This window comes from Ictalurus punctatus, chromosome 2, assembly GCF_001660625.3.
Source record: "Ictalurus punctatus breed USDA103 chromosome 2, Coco_2.0, whole genome shotgun sequence".
Classification (NCBI taxonomy): domain Eukaryota; kingdom Metazoa; phylum Chordata; class Actinopteri; order Siluriformes; family Ictaluridae; genus Ictalurus; species Ictalurus punctatus.
Genome location: NC_030417.2, coordinates 7,908,581 through 7,928,404, shown reverse-complemented (window position 1 = coordinate 7,928,404; position 19,824 = coordinate 7,908,581). Strand labels below are relative to the sequence as shown.

The window sequence follows — 19,824 nt, the reverse complement described above, 5'->3', positions numbered from 1 at the left end:
CCTGCCTCCTCAAGAATGTTCTTGACTTGGATGAATGTTGTGAAGGAGTTTTACTTCACAGAGGAAAGAATTCAGTGATCATCCACTTTAGTGGTCTTCTGTGAACGTCCAGGCCTTTTGGTATTGCTGAGCTCGCCAGTGCATTCCTTCTTTTTAAGAATGTACCAAATTGTTTATTGGCCACACCTAAAGTTTCGGCTATCTCTCTGATAGGTTTCGTTTGTTTTTTTCAGCCCAGTGATCCTCCTTTACTTGCATCGACACCTCTTAGGACCACATATTGTTCCCATGAACAGCTACCAAATCAACACTTGGAATCAACTCCAGACCTTTTATCTCCTTAATTTGTCATGACATAATGAGGAAACAGGCCACACTTGGCCATGGAACTGCTTAATTTTCCAATTAATTTCAAGCCTGTGAAAATGAAATGTAATTCATAAATGGTTAATGCAATATTTTTCTTAATTAAAAATTACTATCACATTAAAGCCGAAAGTCTACACTTCAATCACATCTTGATTGGTTCATTTCAAATCCATTGTGGTGGTGTACAGAGGCAAAATTATGAAAGTTGTGTCACTGTTGAAATACTTATGGGCCTGACTGTACACACCATCAGTCTCTCCTGTATTTTGCAGTGACACATTCATGTCAGATATCTGAATAGATTTGTCATATATCTGAACAGATCGAGCAGTTATTTAATGTATAGTTAGTCATGCCTGTCCCTAATTAAGAGTTTACTCAACTGCTCTGTTTTGTCCAAGTGGCTCTTTACTTGGTCTCTATAGGTGACCAAATGGTGGCACTAAAACTTGCACAGACAACACTGTAATGAAGGAACAGATACCTTTTAGCTGAGTGGCTGGAATCTTTCTGTTTGCCACTACACACTTTCAGATTCTGAAAACTGTCTGTTTAGTCAAGACTGGGAGAAAAGTAGTCAGCAAAGTGCTCATAGGAAGATTATTAAACCTTACTCTGTGTCACAGAAGGGTGTGTGTTTGTGTGTGTGTGTGTGTGAGAGAGAGAGCGAGAGAGAGAGAGAGAGAGAGAGATTATTTTTCATAATGTGCATTTCACTGAATATTTTTATAGCGCCACATTGGTAACAGGATAAAAGCTTTTGATTTATGTTCCATTTAATGTTGTCTTTCAATTGATTTATTGTGTTCTTTTTTATGCTGTTTACTGCCATGGAGAAAGTCAGGGAGACAGAGAGCAAAAAATGTGTGAATGCATGCGTGTGTCTATTTTTCATAATGTGCATTCAGATGAATGTTATGAAAAGCTTTTTTTTTGTGCTATTTTTACATCTTCACATTGTTAACAGGATAAAAGCTTTTGATTTATGTCCCATTTAATCTCTAATTTCTCTCTTTTTTCTAGAATTTTTTTTTATTGCTGTAGAACAGGACTTGAACACACAGAGAGAGAGAGAGAGAGAGAGAGAGAGAGAGAGAGAGAGAGAGAGAGAGAGATTTTCATTTAAATAGAACAGAGTTTATATTCTCTTTCTCTTTGTCTGTCCAAATCTCCAATCCATTGTTTTTCTGAATTGCTTAAGATCTGTGCGTCATCTCAGTTTAATGACTCACACCTACAGAAAAATGTCACCTGTAACCCAAAACATGGCACATATGGTTCTCTTCATGCAGTTGGATCGGCCATTCAGTGATAAGAATGTTTTCATTTGATTCCATGAAGTTTGAGATTTTGGAAATCACGTCTCTGGAGATCATTTCAACCCCTTCAACACACACACACACACATGCATTGTCCACATTAAACAATTGTGTATTACTCAATGAATCATGACTGCAAATTTTATTTTACCACCTTAAATTTACTGCTCACATTTAAATGTACAAATTTTCATTTTAATAGTAAAAATAGATTTATTCATTTGACATTTAAACTTTAGAGAAACTTATGTGCTTATGTGTGTAAACTTATGTGTAAACTTTTTTGGGCTGCAAAATAATTTGCATATATATTGCCTGTGTAAACTGAGTCTCAGTGAAATTTAGTTACCCACTGGGCAACTCTGTATAAAATATGTTAATAGAAATTCAGTTCAAAGAGTTAAGATAATTAATCTGATAAGCAATGCATCTGAGATGGGTTAGAACTTTATTTCTCTCTAGATGTTATGCAGTCTATTTTTAAACAGAGAAAAAGAGGGGAAAAGGTTCTTGTTATTGTGAAAGCAGTAAATCAGGCAGTGGAAAAAAAAGATGATAGTGAGAGATTAATAATGAGAATGTTATTGTGTTAAATTGGATCAATTGATCTCGCCTCTGTTAGTATTTTAAAGTGAACCTATTATGCTTTTGTCAGATATTATCTTTCATGTAGTGTTTTATATAGCTGTTTGGGAATGTAAAAAGTCTGCAAAGTTTCAAAAGTCAATGACAAATGAATTTGGCAAGAAAAAAACCCTACTCTGGTCTTCATTGGCTGCGAACAATGTCTACTTTGAAACGGCCTCAAACAGTACAGCTGAGGTTGTGTCCTGAAAGAGTCATGGACTCCCAAAGGATAAGGATGTAAAGCATCAATGGTTAGAATTAATTTTAAATGATACCACAGCAGTTCAACTCTGACTTTCATTTGTGTACAAGTAATTTCACTGACTACTGCTTCTCAAATCTAGCCGAAGTCAACACGGGATTTGCGAAACGACTATTCATTAACATTTCGTTAAGACCTACATCGATTTTTGGGAAATCTGACTTTCCTGTAATTTTTTTGTTTTTCTAACCTATTCTAGCGGTCAGCATCAAGTGTCATATCATTTTAAACAGGAGAACTTTAATTTTCAATCTAGCCTTAAATTTAAAGTCCCAATTTAATTTTTTTTTTGTCTGAGAATGGATGAATTATTCAGAATTTTTGGTGGGATTAAGCAGCAACAGCTGTTTCCTGTTTGGCTTAGGAACAAACTGCATGGGTTTCCTTGATGAATCAGTGCTGCAGAATGTGATAACTTAACCATGACATATCCATATTCACTACGGAGCATCTGAATGTCCAACTGAGACAAATGTGATATCACTGAAAAGCTGAGAATCCACTTTATTAGACTTTTTAAAGCATACAGATTGGATTAGTATTAAACAGTAAAAGTTATTAAACATTTTAAACAACAGTTATTTTTAGCAGTGGGCTTTGGTTTTTGTCTTTGAGGGTTAAACTTGGGGCCGTACCCACTTTATTTGGACCATCTTGTGCCTCTGGACCACAACCTGTAAGTATGATTAATTATTTATGTATATATTTTCTACCAAGTGTTCCAAATGTGTGGTTTTGTGTTGTATACGTGTACAGCCAGTGAACAGCTGTTAGCCTGTCACGGCTAACTCACGTGATTGTCAAACAACATATCAACTTACCACTGAGAAACATCCTTTTCTCACTGTGCCTGACATGGTGGTTCAGGTTTATCTTCCGATGCATCATTATCGGACTTGGGCTCAAATTGGTAAGGTAAAACCGGCATAATTACGGATATGGTAAACTCAGATATGGTAGTGGGTGTTTCCTTTCTGACATGCACTGTAAGCAGTAGACCAATCCCAACAGACTGGGACATCTGACCAATCAGAGCAGAGTAGGCTCTCTGATAGGAGGCGTTTAGAATGAACGGATCATTGAACGAGTCTTTTCTGATACTGGTGGAAAAAAAGTAATGCTGCAATGTAAATTATGAGAAAATTAAAGTGTGTTTTGACCTTGGATGCATGTAAACCTACTGTATGAGACCTTTAAAACAAATTTAGGCACATTTAAAAACCATAATAGTTGAACACTGGAAAAATGCTACTGTGTGATTTTCATTATTTAAATTCACTGGTCACTAGGATTATACCGTATGTACGGTGTATGTATGAGTATTTATGTCCAAACTTAACACTTGCCTGCTGTCTCCTCTGAGCCTTTTTCAAAATAAAAGTAAATAAATAAAATAAATAAAAGTAAGAATCTCTGCAGTGTGTGTATGTATGTGTGTGTGTGCGTGTGTGTGTGTGTGTGTATATATATATATATATATATATATATATATATATATATATATATATATATATATATATATATATTTATATATATATATATATACACACACACACACACACACACACACATGCATACAGTTGCATGTTAATGGGCTCCTCTAGCCAAGTTACATATTTAGTTGATTTTTGAAGTGAAAAGAGGTAAAAACAACCTCAAGAGCAAACTATTAAAAATAAACTAGTAATTGTGGCAAATTTGGATAACCTTCTAAGTCAGTACTTAGTAACACCCCCTTTGACAGATATTTCAGCTTACAAAAACTTTTCTCAGCGAGTAATAATAATAGTAATATTTCTATTCATGTGCAATAATTCACGTCTTACATGCACAGCAATTTTTCAGATCTACCCACATACTTTCAATGATGTAAAATAAAATCTATCAATATACTGTATGTTCAACTTAGCTAACATTAGACATGTAAAATTTAACATCAATTTGTTAGGGATTAGCAAAAAAAAATTTCAGAAAAAATAATGATTTTGACTTACAAAGATTAGATAGGCCTACCACGAAGTGTCAAACCGAACACTTAACAAATGAATGGTGAAGATGATTGGAAAGTGATTGTAAAATAAATAAATAAATTTTTAAAAAATGTTGTTTTTGGCTTTGGTTCTGGATGATTAAATCATTATCACAATTTTTTAAAGAACTTTAGAGAACTTAACATATAAAAATACTACTGATCAAATTATTAAATGATCATAATAATGTAAAAAGAAAAACATTCAGTACTCCATTTCAGATTACACGTGCAGGTAAGATTACAACATCGAAACACAAATCTACAGATTTAACAGTATGCTAAAGATTGAGAAAGACCTGCAGATTCAGAGCAACTCCAGACAGACAGCATTGCAGCTCTCCACTGTTTTATTATCATTAGTGTGTACTCTGCTGAGTGCATGGCTTTGTGGGTTTGTGTAAATGACTGTATTGAGCGTCTCTTTGTTAGCGAAGAGCTTATCTCAGCAGGAAGCCTTGTTAGCTGTGTTGCTAGTATTAGCAGCAGCTCAATTGTGCATGTGTGTGCAATTGTATTTGTCCTTATGCTTGGGTATGATGGTGTTTGGTCTAAGGTGTATGAATTGTTGGCTTTCCTCTCTCAAAGCCCCTTTTTGTGTGCTGCCTGTTGGGCACAGGATGTGGCAGCACATCGATCCAGTCCCATTCACTGAGGTGAATTTACATCTCACTGCCAGCTCACTGACCAAACAGTACAGCAATGAATGTGCTGAAGTGCATAGAAGCACTGGATGGAGCACATCAATTTCCAGACTCTTGCCCAATTTAGTTCATATTGTGTGGTGAGAAAAAATGTATGCAAATGTCTGAGTATCAGATTTAGGTTAGCAAATTAGAGGTCATTTTTGCTGGAGTTGCCATAGAGATGTATTGTTTGGGGTTGCTGTGGTTTCATATATATTTTTCCTACTGTATACATCACAAAAGTACTCTGTCGACGGAGATCCTTTATGCAGTTTGAAAGATACAGTTGTGGCATTGTTGCTGATGCAGGTTTTGCTGTGTGTGTTGGTATATATGTGTGTGTGTGTGTGAACTGCCTGATCAGCATAAGCCAGCAGACATGAATCTTCCTTTGCGTAATGGCAATATGCAGAACCACCGTTACATGAATCATACCTCACCTATGCCCACTGAGACCATTTGTTACATTGCCATGGGTAAGAGTCTGAAAAGACTTGATGGGTACTCCCTCTCAAAGCATCAGAGAACAGAGAGGGCATAATGTACCTATGAAATTCTCTTAAACGCACATAAGATACATAACTGGACGTTATAGGCCACTTTGGAGTATGTTTACAATTGTTAGTAGGTTGGAGCACAAAAATGAAATTGTACCATGTTGGGGTATTATTCAAAATGGAATTTTACAGAACATGTGCACCTGGTTTACAGATGTTTCCAGGAGCACTGAAGGCAAGTTCTATATCATTGACATGTTGAAGTTTAGCCTAGCCAGCCCAGGTAATTAATATTAATATTATTCTGCCCCTGCTGCAAGTAGTATGCACCTCGACAGATAGCTGAACAGGTTGAGGATGGAAGGAAAGTCGAAACTGAAAGAATTCCTTTTCAGTGTTTTACTTTGAAACTTCAATTCCACAACGTCAATTTGTGAAACTACAATACAAACAAAAAACACACATTAAGTATAAAGGTCAAGGTACTACAAAATGAAGGAAAATTTTAAGAAAGAAAACACAGCCCCAGGTTATTATACAAAAGAGAGGTAACTATAACTTCTTTCGCTAAATGTACAGCAAATGTTTTAAATTCCATGAAATACTCATTTAAACTTATTTGATATTAAATAAACAAATAAACTTACAGATGTTGGCCTCTTTGACATGAAATAAAAGAATATGCCTTTTTAGCTGACAGACATCTGCTGCTGCATCACTGCTGTGTGTAGTGAAACTAAAATGGCTTCCATGAGCTCTAAACTAAGGTACCGGACACATTTAACCAATGAAATAAAACAAATTAAATAATTACTTAAAGAGTCAGAACACTCCCCGTCTGGTATTTTGGAATACCACTATAAACAATGACAATGTTTTTTTCCCCTTAAATAAATAAAATAAACAAATTATAATTGTATTATAATAATATCAGTTCTTATGTTCTTTTGGAGATAGGAGAAGAATCACTTGGGACACAGGTCTCAGATAAGTTCTACCGTTCCCATCCTTGGTGACCTTGACTTCAATCGTCCTGACCTTCTTATGTCTAGGAATACCTTAGTGACAAGAGCCATAGGCCAGTCATTTCTTTTGACTTGAGATTCCTTCATAAGGACTACATCTCCTTCTTTGATTTTAGGCCTGTTTTTAAGCCATTTGTGGTGACTCTGAAGATTGACTAGGTATTCGCATCACCACCTTTCCCAAAAGGTGTTGGTAAGTAGTTGACCTTGCTTCCATTTCTGGTGACAAAGATCCTTTCCAAAGTCCCCAGGAGGAGGAGACAGCACACCGACTTTCTGGGTCAAAAGTGTAGCTGGGGTCAACAGGGCTGGAGAGTTTGGATCACTTGAGATAGGTGCAAGAGGTCTTGCATTCATAATAGCAGAAACTTCTGCCAAGACTGGTGCCAGCATTTCATGAGTGAGATGAGTGTGACTGTTTTGAAGTAACATGGAGTCTAAATGCGATGCACACCTCCTATAAGTCTCTCCCAAGCTCCTCCCATATGAAATGAATGAGGGGGATTAAAGATCCAGCGACATCCCTCCTCACTCAAGTAGTTTCTAAAGCTAGGCTCCCCTGCAAACATTCCCAGCTGCTTACAAGCACCCTTGAAATTTGTGCCGCAGTCTGATCTAATTTGTTTCGCTGGACCCCTTATCGCAAGGAAGCGCCAGAGGGCATTGATAAAGGTGGATACATAAAGAGAATCAATCAACTCAAATTGCACTGCTCGAATACTCAAACAGGTAAAAATGACTACCCATCTGTTACAGTTTGCCAAGCCACCTCGAGTGCTTCGAGACGCGACCATCCTGGGCCCAAAGACGTTAAGGCCGACATAAGTGAAGGGTGGATCAATGGCAAGCCGATCCAGTGGAAGATCTGCCATTTTTTGTTCAATGACTCTTCCTCTGAGTTTTTGACATATGATGCATATGTGAATCATACTATGAATGCATTTCTTTGCCCCAACGATCCAGAATCCTGCATTTTTGATGGCACCTTCAGTAAACAGATGGCCTTGGTGTCTGACACATTTGTGAAAGTGTTTAGTGATCAGAAGAGTTATGTGGCTTTTCCCTGGAATGATAATGGGATGCTTTTCTCTTTGCTCTATGAGAGCATGCGTGAGTCTGCCACCTACACTCAGAAGCTCTGCTCCCACAAGTTCTAGCGAGAGTTCGCCAAGACAGTCTATGTCTGCTGCTAGTAGCACCTTATTGGCCAGCTCGAATATGGTTCTCGGAGATAATATCCCTGCTAGATGGCACTCCTTGGGAGATCCCCATCTGCAGGGATCCACTGTACACCCAGTGAACTGCGCAATAGCAACAGTCCTGAAGTTCTTACAAGGACATTTCTCAGCGGGGTGGACTTCTTCTACAATCAAGGCTTACATGGGTGCCATTTTGGCCAGCCACGCCCCTGTTGATGGAGCCTCTATGGGCAACATCCTCAAAAAACCTTCGAGGTTTATGCGTGGTGTCAGGCGGCTGAGGCCCATCTGCAGGCTGCGCATACCTTCCTGGGACCTTTCTGTGGTCCTGGAAGGTCTGTCAGGTTCCTCATTTGAGCCCTTAGAGTCAGCCTCTGAGAAGCTTCTGACTCTAAAGGTAGCTCTTCTGCTGGCCCTGACATCTCTCAAGCGAGTAGTAGATCTACAAGCTCTCTCAGTTGCCCCTTCCTGCCTTGCCTTTACCCCTGGATTAACCAAGGCCTTCCTGTATCCTAGGCCGGATTATATTCCTAAAGTGCCTACATCAGCTGCCCACCCTGTGGTGTTGCAGGCTTTCTGCCCTTCTCCATTCCCCACACCGGAACAAAGAGAATGCACCTGCTGTGTCCAGTAAGGGCTCTCTCTACTTACAGCCACTGCTCCGGCCAGTGGCGTAAGGCAGAGCAGCTGCTGGTCTGCTTTGGCGGTGACAGTAGAGGTAATGCTGTGTCAAAGCAGCGCATCTAATTGCATAGTGGAAGCAATCTCTATTGCTGCCCAGCCTCTGGTGTTGCAAGCTTTCTACTCACACAGAAAAATAAATAATGCCATCCGTGTCTCCCTTGACTTAATAATTTTCACTCTCTTTGTACTTGAAAAATATTTCTGGATGGTTTGTGCAACAGCAGCCATATGAACACCTTTGTTCACACAGCAAGTATCACCTGATAACAGATGAACACTTAACGAACCCCTAACGTGCCCCTCCCCCCTTATATATTAAAAAAAAAAAAAAAAAAACACATTCCACTTCTCTAGAACTCTTTTATGGTGGCAATACTTGTATTGTTCTCCACTTGATATGTCGCTTTACTTGTATTTCCTTATTTGATTATGAATAAACGTTTTTGTAGCTCTGCTTTGCACCTTGCTTTTTGCTGTGACGCTATTCAAAGTTTGGAGGTCTTACCTTGAACAAACCTAGTGTCTAATTACATGGTACTGAAGTGGAGGGCCATGACCTAATTCAGTAGTCCAGGAGCAAGTGTGCTGATAAGGCCAGACATTTTCTTTTAAATGGGTTATGATGCTGTAAACAGCATGTTGAGGTCAGTCAGGTTTAAGTGATTCACAATCAGAAAGGAATGTGGAAAGTATTCGGTGACTTACAGACTCAAAGATCATGCTGTGGTTCATTCTAAAGTACAGGTCATTTTGTATGTTGGTGTTCTGGCTTTAGTCTGTTTTTTTATGATGGGCCTCTGGACTGTTTGGTTATGGTTTTGTGGCTTAGAATTGATAGTAGCAGACATAATGGTGGGGGTTTTAGTCTGTGCACCGACAGAAGGAATAAAGTTGCAGCTGAATGTAAATGAAGTGCTGATTATTTGAGGACTTAAAAGTGTGATTGCTCTCTCTCTCTCTCTCTCTCTCTCTCTCTCTCTCTCTCTCTCTCGCAAGCTCTTCTTATTTTAAAGTCTCTGCTTTTGCTTTTTAGTTATTTTCCACAGCTTTATATTAATGGTTGTAATAGGGGCTGGTTGTTATTATGCATATTAACAATAAGAACTGCAAAATTAAGGGTTATATGCAATATTTACACAATGGGCCTCATTTATCAATCTTTTAATAAACTTGTGTATAAATGTTTGCATAAGCCAAACCGAACAAAATCTTTCTGCCACATACTTGTGAGAGTGTTGATGAATGCCAATCACTCAGTGACTGCTCTTATTTGTTTTCATTTAAGTTGGCTTGCTTTCTTTATTTTTCATATTTAATATTCTTTAGTTAATTCCATTAATACGAAATGACTGGGTGTAACAAATACACAAGCTGTTTAAACTTGATTTGATTTGAAGTCGATCAGTTGAGGTATACAGTAATTTGCCTTCTTACACATACATTTACACACACTTACGAGCATGAGTAAGATACAAAAGATTTTCTGAAATTATGTGATTGCCATGCATACCAAATTTCTTGTGTAAATGCTCGTACAGTCTACAAATAAATCTGTTCATATTCAGCTTGATAAATGAGGCCCATTGTTAGTAAAGCTGGTGTCTTTTCTGTAGGTTGTAGATTGAAGTCATGGCATTTTCTTTCCTGCTGTGTTGCTGGATTGTACTTTCTCTCTGTGGTGTGTGTAGCATTACCAAAAGTGCTCTGCAAAGAAGGGATCAGCAGTTATGAATCACCTCTTCTTTCCTCATCCAACTTAGTCACACTTTCTCTCGGTCTCTTTCACTTTAAATTGTTGGTGTCTGTTGCTTGTGTTCTTTATTTCCAGTGGCTCATTTTGCATCTGTGTTTCATGTCTTTGCGTCATAACATTAAGCCATTTATACACAACTCCGCAACCATAATCCCACACAAGTTCACATATTAGTTTTAATAGGAAACGGATCAAAGGATAAAGCTCTTAGGGCTAGGAGGTATAATGGTATTAAAATGAATTCCAGTGCAATGCAGTGCCATGATATGGATTTTTATTGCTGGACAAAATGCATCTAAAAATGCAGACATCTGTGTTGCACTTCCATCATTGTCCAATTTCCTCACCTCATCCAGGAGACTTTGCTTCACTTCATCCTTAAAGGGAACCCCGACTATGAAGACTTGTATGGCTTATTAGATTAACACTGACATCTGTTATATAAATCCGCTATACAAAAACACTCTAAATGTCAGTTAAAAAAATTTAATAAATAAAAATACTTGCAGTCGTAGACCGCCACTGCTGTTTACGTTGCATTGCATTCTAGGTGTTTTAGGGTAAAAATGCACTAACAAGATGCTGACGGGTTTGATTGTATTTACAGATATCCCCTCTATCACAGTACACAAGAACTTGCAACTTAAAAATTACAGCCAAAAGCAGCACAGTGTGGCATTCTTTTCCTGCTGCGAGGGCTAGTAGCTAATTTTTTTGAGTGCTCAAGTGCAACCATTTTAATTCATTGACTCAGAGTGCACTGTGTATGTCACGTAATGGTGGCCTCCGTAGTTTAAAATATATATTAAATATTAAGGATTTTTAAAGTAATGAACATATTTAATGTGTTTCTAACAACATATTTTAGTAGGAGAGAGTAATTATTGCATGTTAAGGCCTACAAATCTTCATAGTCAGGTTCATTTTAAGAGAATCAAAGCTGTCCTTAAACCTTGGCTCAAGCTGCGTGTCATCATTGTGATACTCACTTATCTTTTCCTTCATCTCCTGGGCTAAAGCAGAGTCACTTTGTTCATGACTGAGTCATTTAAATGTCTTCCAAATTTAATGGCAAGTCTGAGGACAGGGTGGTATGTTTGTCACCACTAAGTGCATCTGTGAAAGGACTGAGTGGCTCAAGAACTGCTTTTACAGTTTATAAAACTGTAATGTCTGAGTCTTTTGGCATCAGATGCCATTTCTTTCGATCTTCAGCCAGTACAGCACAGACAACCTGTTGCTGCTCCAAAAAATGTTCCACTATATCATAAGAAAAAATTCCTGTTTAGCTCTATTGCTTTATTCACAGCACAGTGGAGATTGTGTCCAAAACAAGGAATCCATGTGTAGTCCTCAAAGGCTTTTTTCTGGCATTATCTGGTGTGATGCCTACCATTCGTGCAATGTCCAACTGCCAATCTTCAACTTTCTCTTCAAAGGCCTCCTTCAAACTCAGCTGTGTGACCTGTGTTGAGACCACAACATCCAAGACACCAGTATTGCATGTCTCATGATTTAGTTATGTACTGCAGAGTTACAGACATGAAAGTGTCTGCAGCTCTGCTTGTCCACAGATCAGCTGTGCAGCTCTAAAATGGTTTCTCTCTGAGATGTTGGATTATGAGGTCTCTGGTTTCAATGTAGATGGGGGGAATCTCAGTGTACATTAAAAAGTTTTGGCTTGGAAGCCGGAACTTTGGGTTGAAGTGCTTTAGAATTTGCCGTATAGACATCCATACATATACAACCATATAGACATCCATACATGAATTCTGCAACAGCTTGGTTCAGTTTTCTTGCTTCAGGTGAATTTTTGTCGTATTTTAGTTGTCGCAGAAAAGCTTCAGCAACTGTTGTCTGTGTGTATGTTTGCTGGGGTCTTTCATGCTGAACACCCTCCTCAGCCTGCTGCTGTAAAATGAAAATAGAATAAAATTTCAGTAAGGCAACTGGCTGACCATATGCATATACAATATTAGATCACTGAACTGGCTTTAATATAGTTTTTAAATAACAAACCTGAGCTTTAATATTAAATTTAGATAAGATTACATTAAACATGCACATTAACATGTACATTAAAGTATTAAATACAACGGAGAGATTATTTTTTTCTAACACATAAATTTCAGATATATAGGTCATCAAAAAGCCTCCCGGGTGTGAAAAATTAGTAAACACCATCATGTCCTCACATTTTTTTTTACCCCAGTAAAAGTTAAAGCATTAAATGGTCTCTTGACCATATTAGCGTTAAATACGCGTATGCTAACAATTAAGTAAGCAAAAAACAAGGTTGTTTTTCTTCAATACTACACTCGAAATAAACTATGCTACAACATTTATAGTACAATTGCTACCATAATTTGAAACTCACCTGCTTGAACTCCTTGAATAAATTCAGGTGTCGGTCTTTAAGTTGCTTTAAAAGGTTAGATGTGTTTCCTCTTTTCATCACAAAACCTTGCATACAAAATTTGTTTTCCTTTGCGGATCAGTTTTGGTGTGTAGAATCAAATCCGACACTTGGAGATTCACTGATGTGTGGAATCAGTGAATCTACTTTTGGGATCGACTTTGATGTGAATCAAAATCGGAATGGTGACTTGATGACACAGAAGAGATATTAAAATATATATCTTGTTTATGCCAAGAAAATGATTTTTATGCCACTCTTTCTCCAGCCCTATTCTCATTTCTATTACTGCGGAATAATTATCCTTCACCTCTAGAACATGCTTGCTGTGAGTCAGTGCACTGTGTTAATCGTTAGCCAGCTAAATGAGCTTAATGTTATACCACAGGACTGGAAAAGTACAAGCTAATCTTTTACTTATACCAGGACTTGCCAAGCACGTCAGTCACAAAAATGTTTTTGTGAGCATGTCTAACTTTTATAATTTTAAGAAGAAAACCTTGAGAGGGTTAATGACCTTTCAGAAATCATTAAAGGTGCTGTAGTATATTAAAAAAAAATATTACTAGTACTAATAACCTATTTAAAAAAATAGTAGGAAAAAAATAACGGTTTAAGCCTCAGCATGAGTGTATCATGTGGCTGAGAAAATGTTTAGAAAACTGCCTTATGATCCAGAGTGCTTTGGATGGGCCTTCAGTCAGTCATTTTACATACACACATCTTAATCTGAAATCAGCAAGCACCCAGCACAACCAGATAATTCTCCTGTGAGCAAAAAATAATAATAATTCACTCTATGTTTCAAAAAATTCAAGAGATGCAGTTAAGCATGGGAAGCACTTCTCCAAGATGTTGTAATTTATTACTGGTGAAAGGAATGAAGCTGTAGTAAAAGTAAAATGTTAATAATTACTAGAGTAAGAGTAATATAGTATCCAATGAGAAGACTCAAGTAGCAAGTTACTGGTTACTTTGGATCTGATTAAAATGAAGTGAAAATTCTGAACCTCAGACTACATGGAAAAAATTCACTCCTCTCCTTGAAAGTCTGTCTGTTCTGTTTATATGATATAAAACCTGGGTTCAAGATGAAGCAGCATATCCAAGTCCTGTGATGGGTACAATAACATAGAACCTGGCATTTTAAACACAAACTCTCTCTCTCACACACACACATCAAAAAACAGTTTTCCAACAGTTGACTGTCTTTATTTTCATTTTGCATTTATACAAGACAACAGGGAACAAAAGAAGAGACTATGGAGCAGAACTGAAGAGAAAATATGTGTGTGTGTGTGTGTGTGTGTGTGTGTGTGTGTGTGTGTGTTAGGGCTGCAACTAACGATTTTCATACTAAATTAGTTGGCCTATTATTATTATTATTATTATTACTATTTTTATTATTAATTAATTAATTAATCAATTAATTAATTAATTATATGGGGCGGGGCAAACTTTCAGTACCATTTTTTTGTTTATTTAAAATAAAATCCACAAGCTGAGTGTTCCAAATATATACTTCAGATTAAAACTTTACACAGCTGTTTGTCCAAAACAGAAAAGAACCCAATACACACACACACGCACACGCACACACACACACACACACACACACACACACACCAGAATATATATTATTAATTAAGGACTGTAGTTTAATTCGGTGCTTTTTGTGCATCCATAAAAATAATACATAAATACTTATATACTTATATACTTATATTGTGTAAAGTTTTTGTGTAAAACTCACTTTCACTGCACATTGTGGTTTCTGTTACTCACTGTCTTTAGACATATTATTTTACAAATTCGGAATTTGGTGGAGTAGGACGTGAAGTTGGAGGCTCCTGCTGATTTCGATTAAAATTGTAATTAATTTGCGTTTTTTTCTGTTATACAATATATTTTGACTTATTCTACTCTGTTTCCTTGTTTGCAAATTTAACTTTGTGGTACGTTAAAATGTATGGAAAGAACACGAAAACCCGTGGTAGCATTCAGACACGACTGAGGCCAAGTGTGTGCGCCGCGAGCGAGTCCCCTTCTCCCCCTGTATCCGCGTCGCCGAGCGGTGACCCTGACTACGCCGCACTCAGGCTTGAGTTGCTGGCTTTACTGAGGAAGGACATGGCCGATATTTTTAAAAAGAAGCTCCAGGAGACTCTCGGGGATGCGCTGTCTACTATCCAGCTTGACCTGCAAGCCGTGAAGACACAGCTGGCTAGTGATAAAGTTGCTACCGAGGCTACCCTATCAACACTGAAAGGTACTGTTGGGAAATGGAGTACGCTCTCTCCGGTTGCACCGATGACATAGCTCATATGAAGACTACTATTGAGTCTCTCACTGCGACCATGACTCAATTAGAGAATAAATGTGAGGATTTGGAGTCGAGGTCATGGCGCAATAACGTTAGGATAGTGGGAGTTCCAGAGGGCCCTGACACATGTACAACTGCTGCTGTAGCGGCCTTGTTAAAAGAAGCGTTTGGTCTGGAGAAGGAGCTGGTTTTGGACTGGTCCCACCGGACTCAAGCCTGGTGAACGACCACGAGCTATTGTGTGCAGATTCCACTATCTCAGTGACTGTGTTGACATTTTACGCCATGCGAGAGAGATCCAGAAGATTAAAGTGAGGGATTTGACCATCTCCGTTTTCCCTGACTACACAGCCAAGACAGCCCGGGCCCGAGCTGCATTTAACGAGGTTCGGCATCAACTTCGTGGTATTGAGGGCGCTTGCTATGGAATACTTCACCCAGCTCGGCTTCGCATTACATATAACGGTGTTCAGAAGGACTTTATTTCAGCGGAGGAAGCAGGAGACTATGTTAAACTCTTGATATCCGGTTGAATTGCATCGTCTACACAGCGGAGTCTTTTTCGCTCTTCTATTATTTTTATTTTTTGCACTCGGCCTTCCAGCTCTACAGTATTCGGATTTTTATTGAAGATTTTGTCGTTGCATTACTCCACCTAGATTTTGTAGACTTACTCCTCTTAAAATTTACTTCTGTATTAATATGCTTCTCAGTTTTGAGGCTCTGACCGGGTTAGAGTTTCTGTTTATTTAATTGTATTAGTGTTATCTCCTTGGCTTTACGTGCTACACTGTTATATTATTTGTTACAAGTCTTTAAAAGTTAAGGACATTATATTTGTTATTGTGTGCAGACTGTTTGTCAGTCTTGGTAATTTTGTTGGTTAGTCCAGCTTACTCTCCGAGTTGTTTTCACATTGTTTTGTAGGATACACTGCTGTCTCATTTATTTATGGAGACTTTGGGTGTGTGGGTGTTTGGAAGATTGTGAGAGTAACATGCCAATGCTTTGAAGGATGTAATGTTATTTAATTGCGAATCTGTTTTTAGAGGATTTAAACCTAACATGGTGAACAAATTATATTACAGAATTCAGGCAATTTTACTGGGGTTATCTCATACAGTGTAGCAAGTAATAATCTGGAAAGACCTTTGTAATATCACAGTCTAAATTTGGATTTAAAGAGAAGCAAATAAATGAATCACATGTAAATGAATCACATGTAAATGTATCACTTGAATATGAATCACATGAAAATGAATCTCATGTAAATGAATCATACGTAAATGAATCACATGAAAATGTATCACTTGAATATGAATCTCATGAATATGAATCTCATGAAAATGAATCACATGTAAATGAATCATACATAAATGAATCACATGTAAATGAATCACATATAAATGAATCACATGTAAATGAACCATATGAAAATGAATAAATAAGTTAAAGATAAAAGACACATTATTTTACTTCTGTTTACTTTTGATCATAGTGTTTTAATTAGACATTACAGATCTTACTTGCGCTTCACTCTGTATCACCGTGTCTACACTGCGCGTGAGGAGCAACGCGGCCTCGCTACTAACAGATCACTTCCGTTATAATAAATGACAGAATTTACACTGCAAGCACGCAAATACATTATATAATGAGAATAAACTTAAATTAAACAAAACCTTTTAAGCAACTTGCACCAGTTTACTCAACCCCTTGCACACAGTGGAGCATTTTGGATTTAAACATAAGCTCGTGCAGTACTGTTTGATCTCCATGGTGTTTAATATAAAATGCTCTCCTGCCTTAGAGGACTTTCTTCCCTAGTCACTTGATGATTTTTTCTCCGTCTGATGGTGACTGGGGTCATGTTGGGAATAAATGGTAATGTTGACATAAATCGTAAACTGAAGAAAGTCATTGTCGGTTACTCTGGGTGTCTGCTAATGCTAGCGTGCGTATGACATCAAGCGCTGTCGACTAGGAAGCGGCTTATGCTTCCGGTTAGTAAAAAAAAACCCGCTGGTGATATATTTGAGATGATATTACTTTTCTAAAATCCACATATTAGATGGTAGAGTACACAGTGTATAGTGTAAGTGTATATACTTTATTTGGGCCACAGCTTTAGTATTTACTCTCCGAAACGTGTTTTCGGAACAGAAGTAATGTAATGAGTAAATCTCCCCCGTGCCGTGCGCAGACCAACTAATCCATAATGAGATTCGTTGACAACAATTTTCATAATCGATTATTATCGATTTTATCAATTAGTTGTTGCAGCTCTAGTGTGTGTGTGTGTGTCCGTGTGTGTGTCCTACTTCCCTCGACATGCTCGCTTCCTCCCCCTCTCCAAGACTGAGCCTCTAAAAAAGTGAGCGGTTCTTGCGGACACATTCAGACCACTGCAGCATATCGCGAGACTCAAGACCTTATTATACGTGATATAAACACTTGCTGGTTATAGGGTTATAACTTGCCTTTCAAGCAGCTGAGTGGCTGATCTTTTGGCTAGCGATGCTAACAGTCTAATGCCACAGCTTGGCACTCATAAGAGTTTTTTCAAAGAAAATAGTCAGCGAATGCACTCATGGCCATTCTGATAAATCAGTGTGAGCTGATATATTTATGTTTATAGTGCTATAATGTCTGAGTGCACTTAAAAGAGATGTCACGATGGTCCTTGCCAATGATAACTCAAGTTAGCATGCCAACTCAAGCTGAACCATACACTCTAGCTGAACTGCATTCACAAGGGGTTCAGCTGGACCAGACACAACCAGGCCTAATTACTGCAAAACCTGTTCAATCAAATCAGTGCTTAAATAGAACTTTTTCAACAGCATTAAATTGGTTAAAAGATCTTACCCAGTAACACACTAGTCAAAGTTGAAAGAAATTCCAGAAGAGGAAGAAGGTGATTGAAATACATCAGACTGGGAAGGGATACAAAACTATTTCAAAGGCTCTGGGACACCAAAGGACCACAGTGAGAGCCATTACCTTCAAATAGAAAAACTCGACACAGTAGGGAACCTTTCAAAATTCCTCCAAGAGCACAGCAGCTACTTATCCAGCAAGTCACAAAAGAGCCAAGGACAATGTCAAAGGACCTACAGGCCGAAAGTGAGCCGAAAGTGGAACTGTTTGGAAGATGGGTCCCCTTACATCTGGTGTAAACCAAACACGACTTCTACAAAATTAGCATCATAACTATGGTCAAGCGTGGAGGTGGAAGTGTGATGGTGTGGGGATGCTTTGATGCTTAAGGGCCTGGGCAACTTGCAATAATTGAGGGAAACACGAATTCTGTCTAACAGAAAATTTTCTGTCTAACAGAAAATCCTAAAGGAGAATGCCTTTATCAGCCGATACCAATTATTGGCCGATACATTGGTGCAAATCTAAATTAAAATTTTGGAGTGGCCTGGTCAAAGTCCTGTATTGAACCAGTTGAGATGCTGTGGCAGGATCTTAAACTGGAACACTGGGCCAAAATTCCACCACAGCTCTGTGAAAGACTGATCTCCAGTTATCGGAAGTGTTTGGTTACAGTTGTTGCTGCTAAAGGAGGCACAACCAGATTTTAACTTTAAGGGTGCAGTTATTTTTTCACATAATTAGATAGGTGTTGAAAAAAACTGTTGTATGTTTACTCAGGTTGCCTTTGTTTTATGTTGTATTTCATTTGAAGATATATAAATATTTCGTATGAGACATACACAAAAACAGAAAAATTCAGGATGATGCATTTTACCTAATGCACCTTAAAAAAACAACAAAAAAAATTGTTCTTAATTTGTGAGAGATAACTTTGGCACAACAGCACACCTGAGTTAAGAAATGGATTTCTCCCTCGTTACCTGATGTAAGTGAATGCAGCATAAATAAAAATGGTCAATTCTTTTGGTATCAAGGAAGTGAAGGAAGGAAAGAAACTTTAAATCTTTGCTGATGATCTGATTGGAAGAAATTGTATTTATCAGAATTTTCTTTACTTATTACAGAGTACTATATGAAAACTAAGTTTTCCAACAAATTGACAGTATTAAAAAGACTGATAGAAGGTAAAAAAAAAGTCAGTTAATTGATCACTTACAATTAATCATTCACATCAAAATATGATGTTTGTTTATTTACCATCCTTTCTTTCTTGCACTCTCTCCACTGTTCTTTGTGCTGTTAAACCTGATTAAACAATCTTTACCTAAACCTTTTATAGAAACCCGCACAATTCAGGAAACAGCTGGACAAAATCTGGTGACTTCTTTGCCTTTTATAAAAAAACAAAAACAAAAAAACACACACCTTCAGTAATGCACACAAAGAGACTGAGATAAAATCATCATCACTGAAGCACATCTCTATGGAGCTCCACTGCTAATTTAATAAAATGAACAAAAACATGACAAATGGATGATAGAATTGTCAATAAAAACTCTTATCAAAAGGCTGCTGATATTTTGCAGGTTGATGCATATTGTAAGGGAGGATGATGTGGTTCTGATGGGCTCCAGTCACTGAAGCGGAACTGTGTGTGTATGTGTGTGTGTGTGTGTGTCTGTATGAGAGCAAATACGGAAATTTACCAGTCAAAGCCAGTGGATTATAATATCCATCATATCTATATGAGCC

The 19,824-nt window shown here is 37.8% G+C and overlaps 1 protein-coding gene and 1 long non-coding RNA gene across 7 annotated transcripts in view; one reads left to right on the top strand and one right to left on the bottom strand.

The window, feature by feature from the left end:
• The window catches only part of sash1a (SAM and SH3 domain containing 1a), a 402,788-nt gene that overhangs the window by 24,719 nt on the left and 358,245 nt on the right, over positions 1–19,824 (top strand). The window lies entirely within an intron of this gene.
• LOC108279614 (uncharacterized) lies at positions 10,433–14,894 on the bottom strand. The gene is made up of 2 exons (XR_001815557.3): positions 12,828–14,894; positions 10,433–12,361 (listed from the first exon to the last, which is right to left on the bottom strand). It is a non-coding gene; the product is annotated as an uncharacterized LOC108279614 (long non-coding RNA).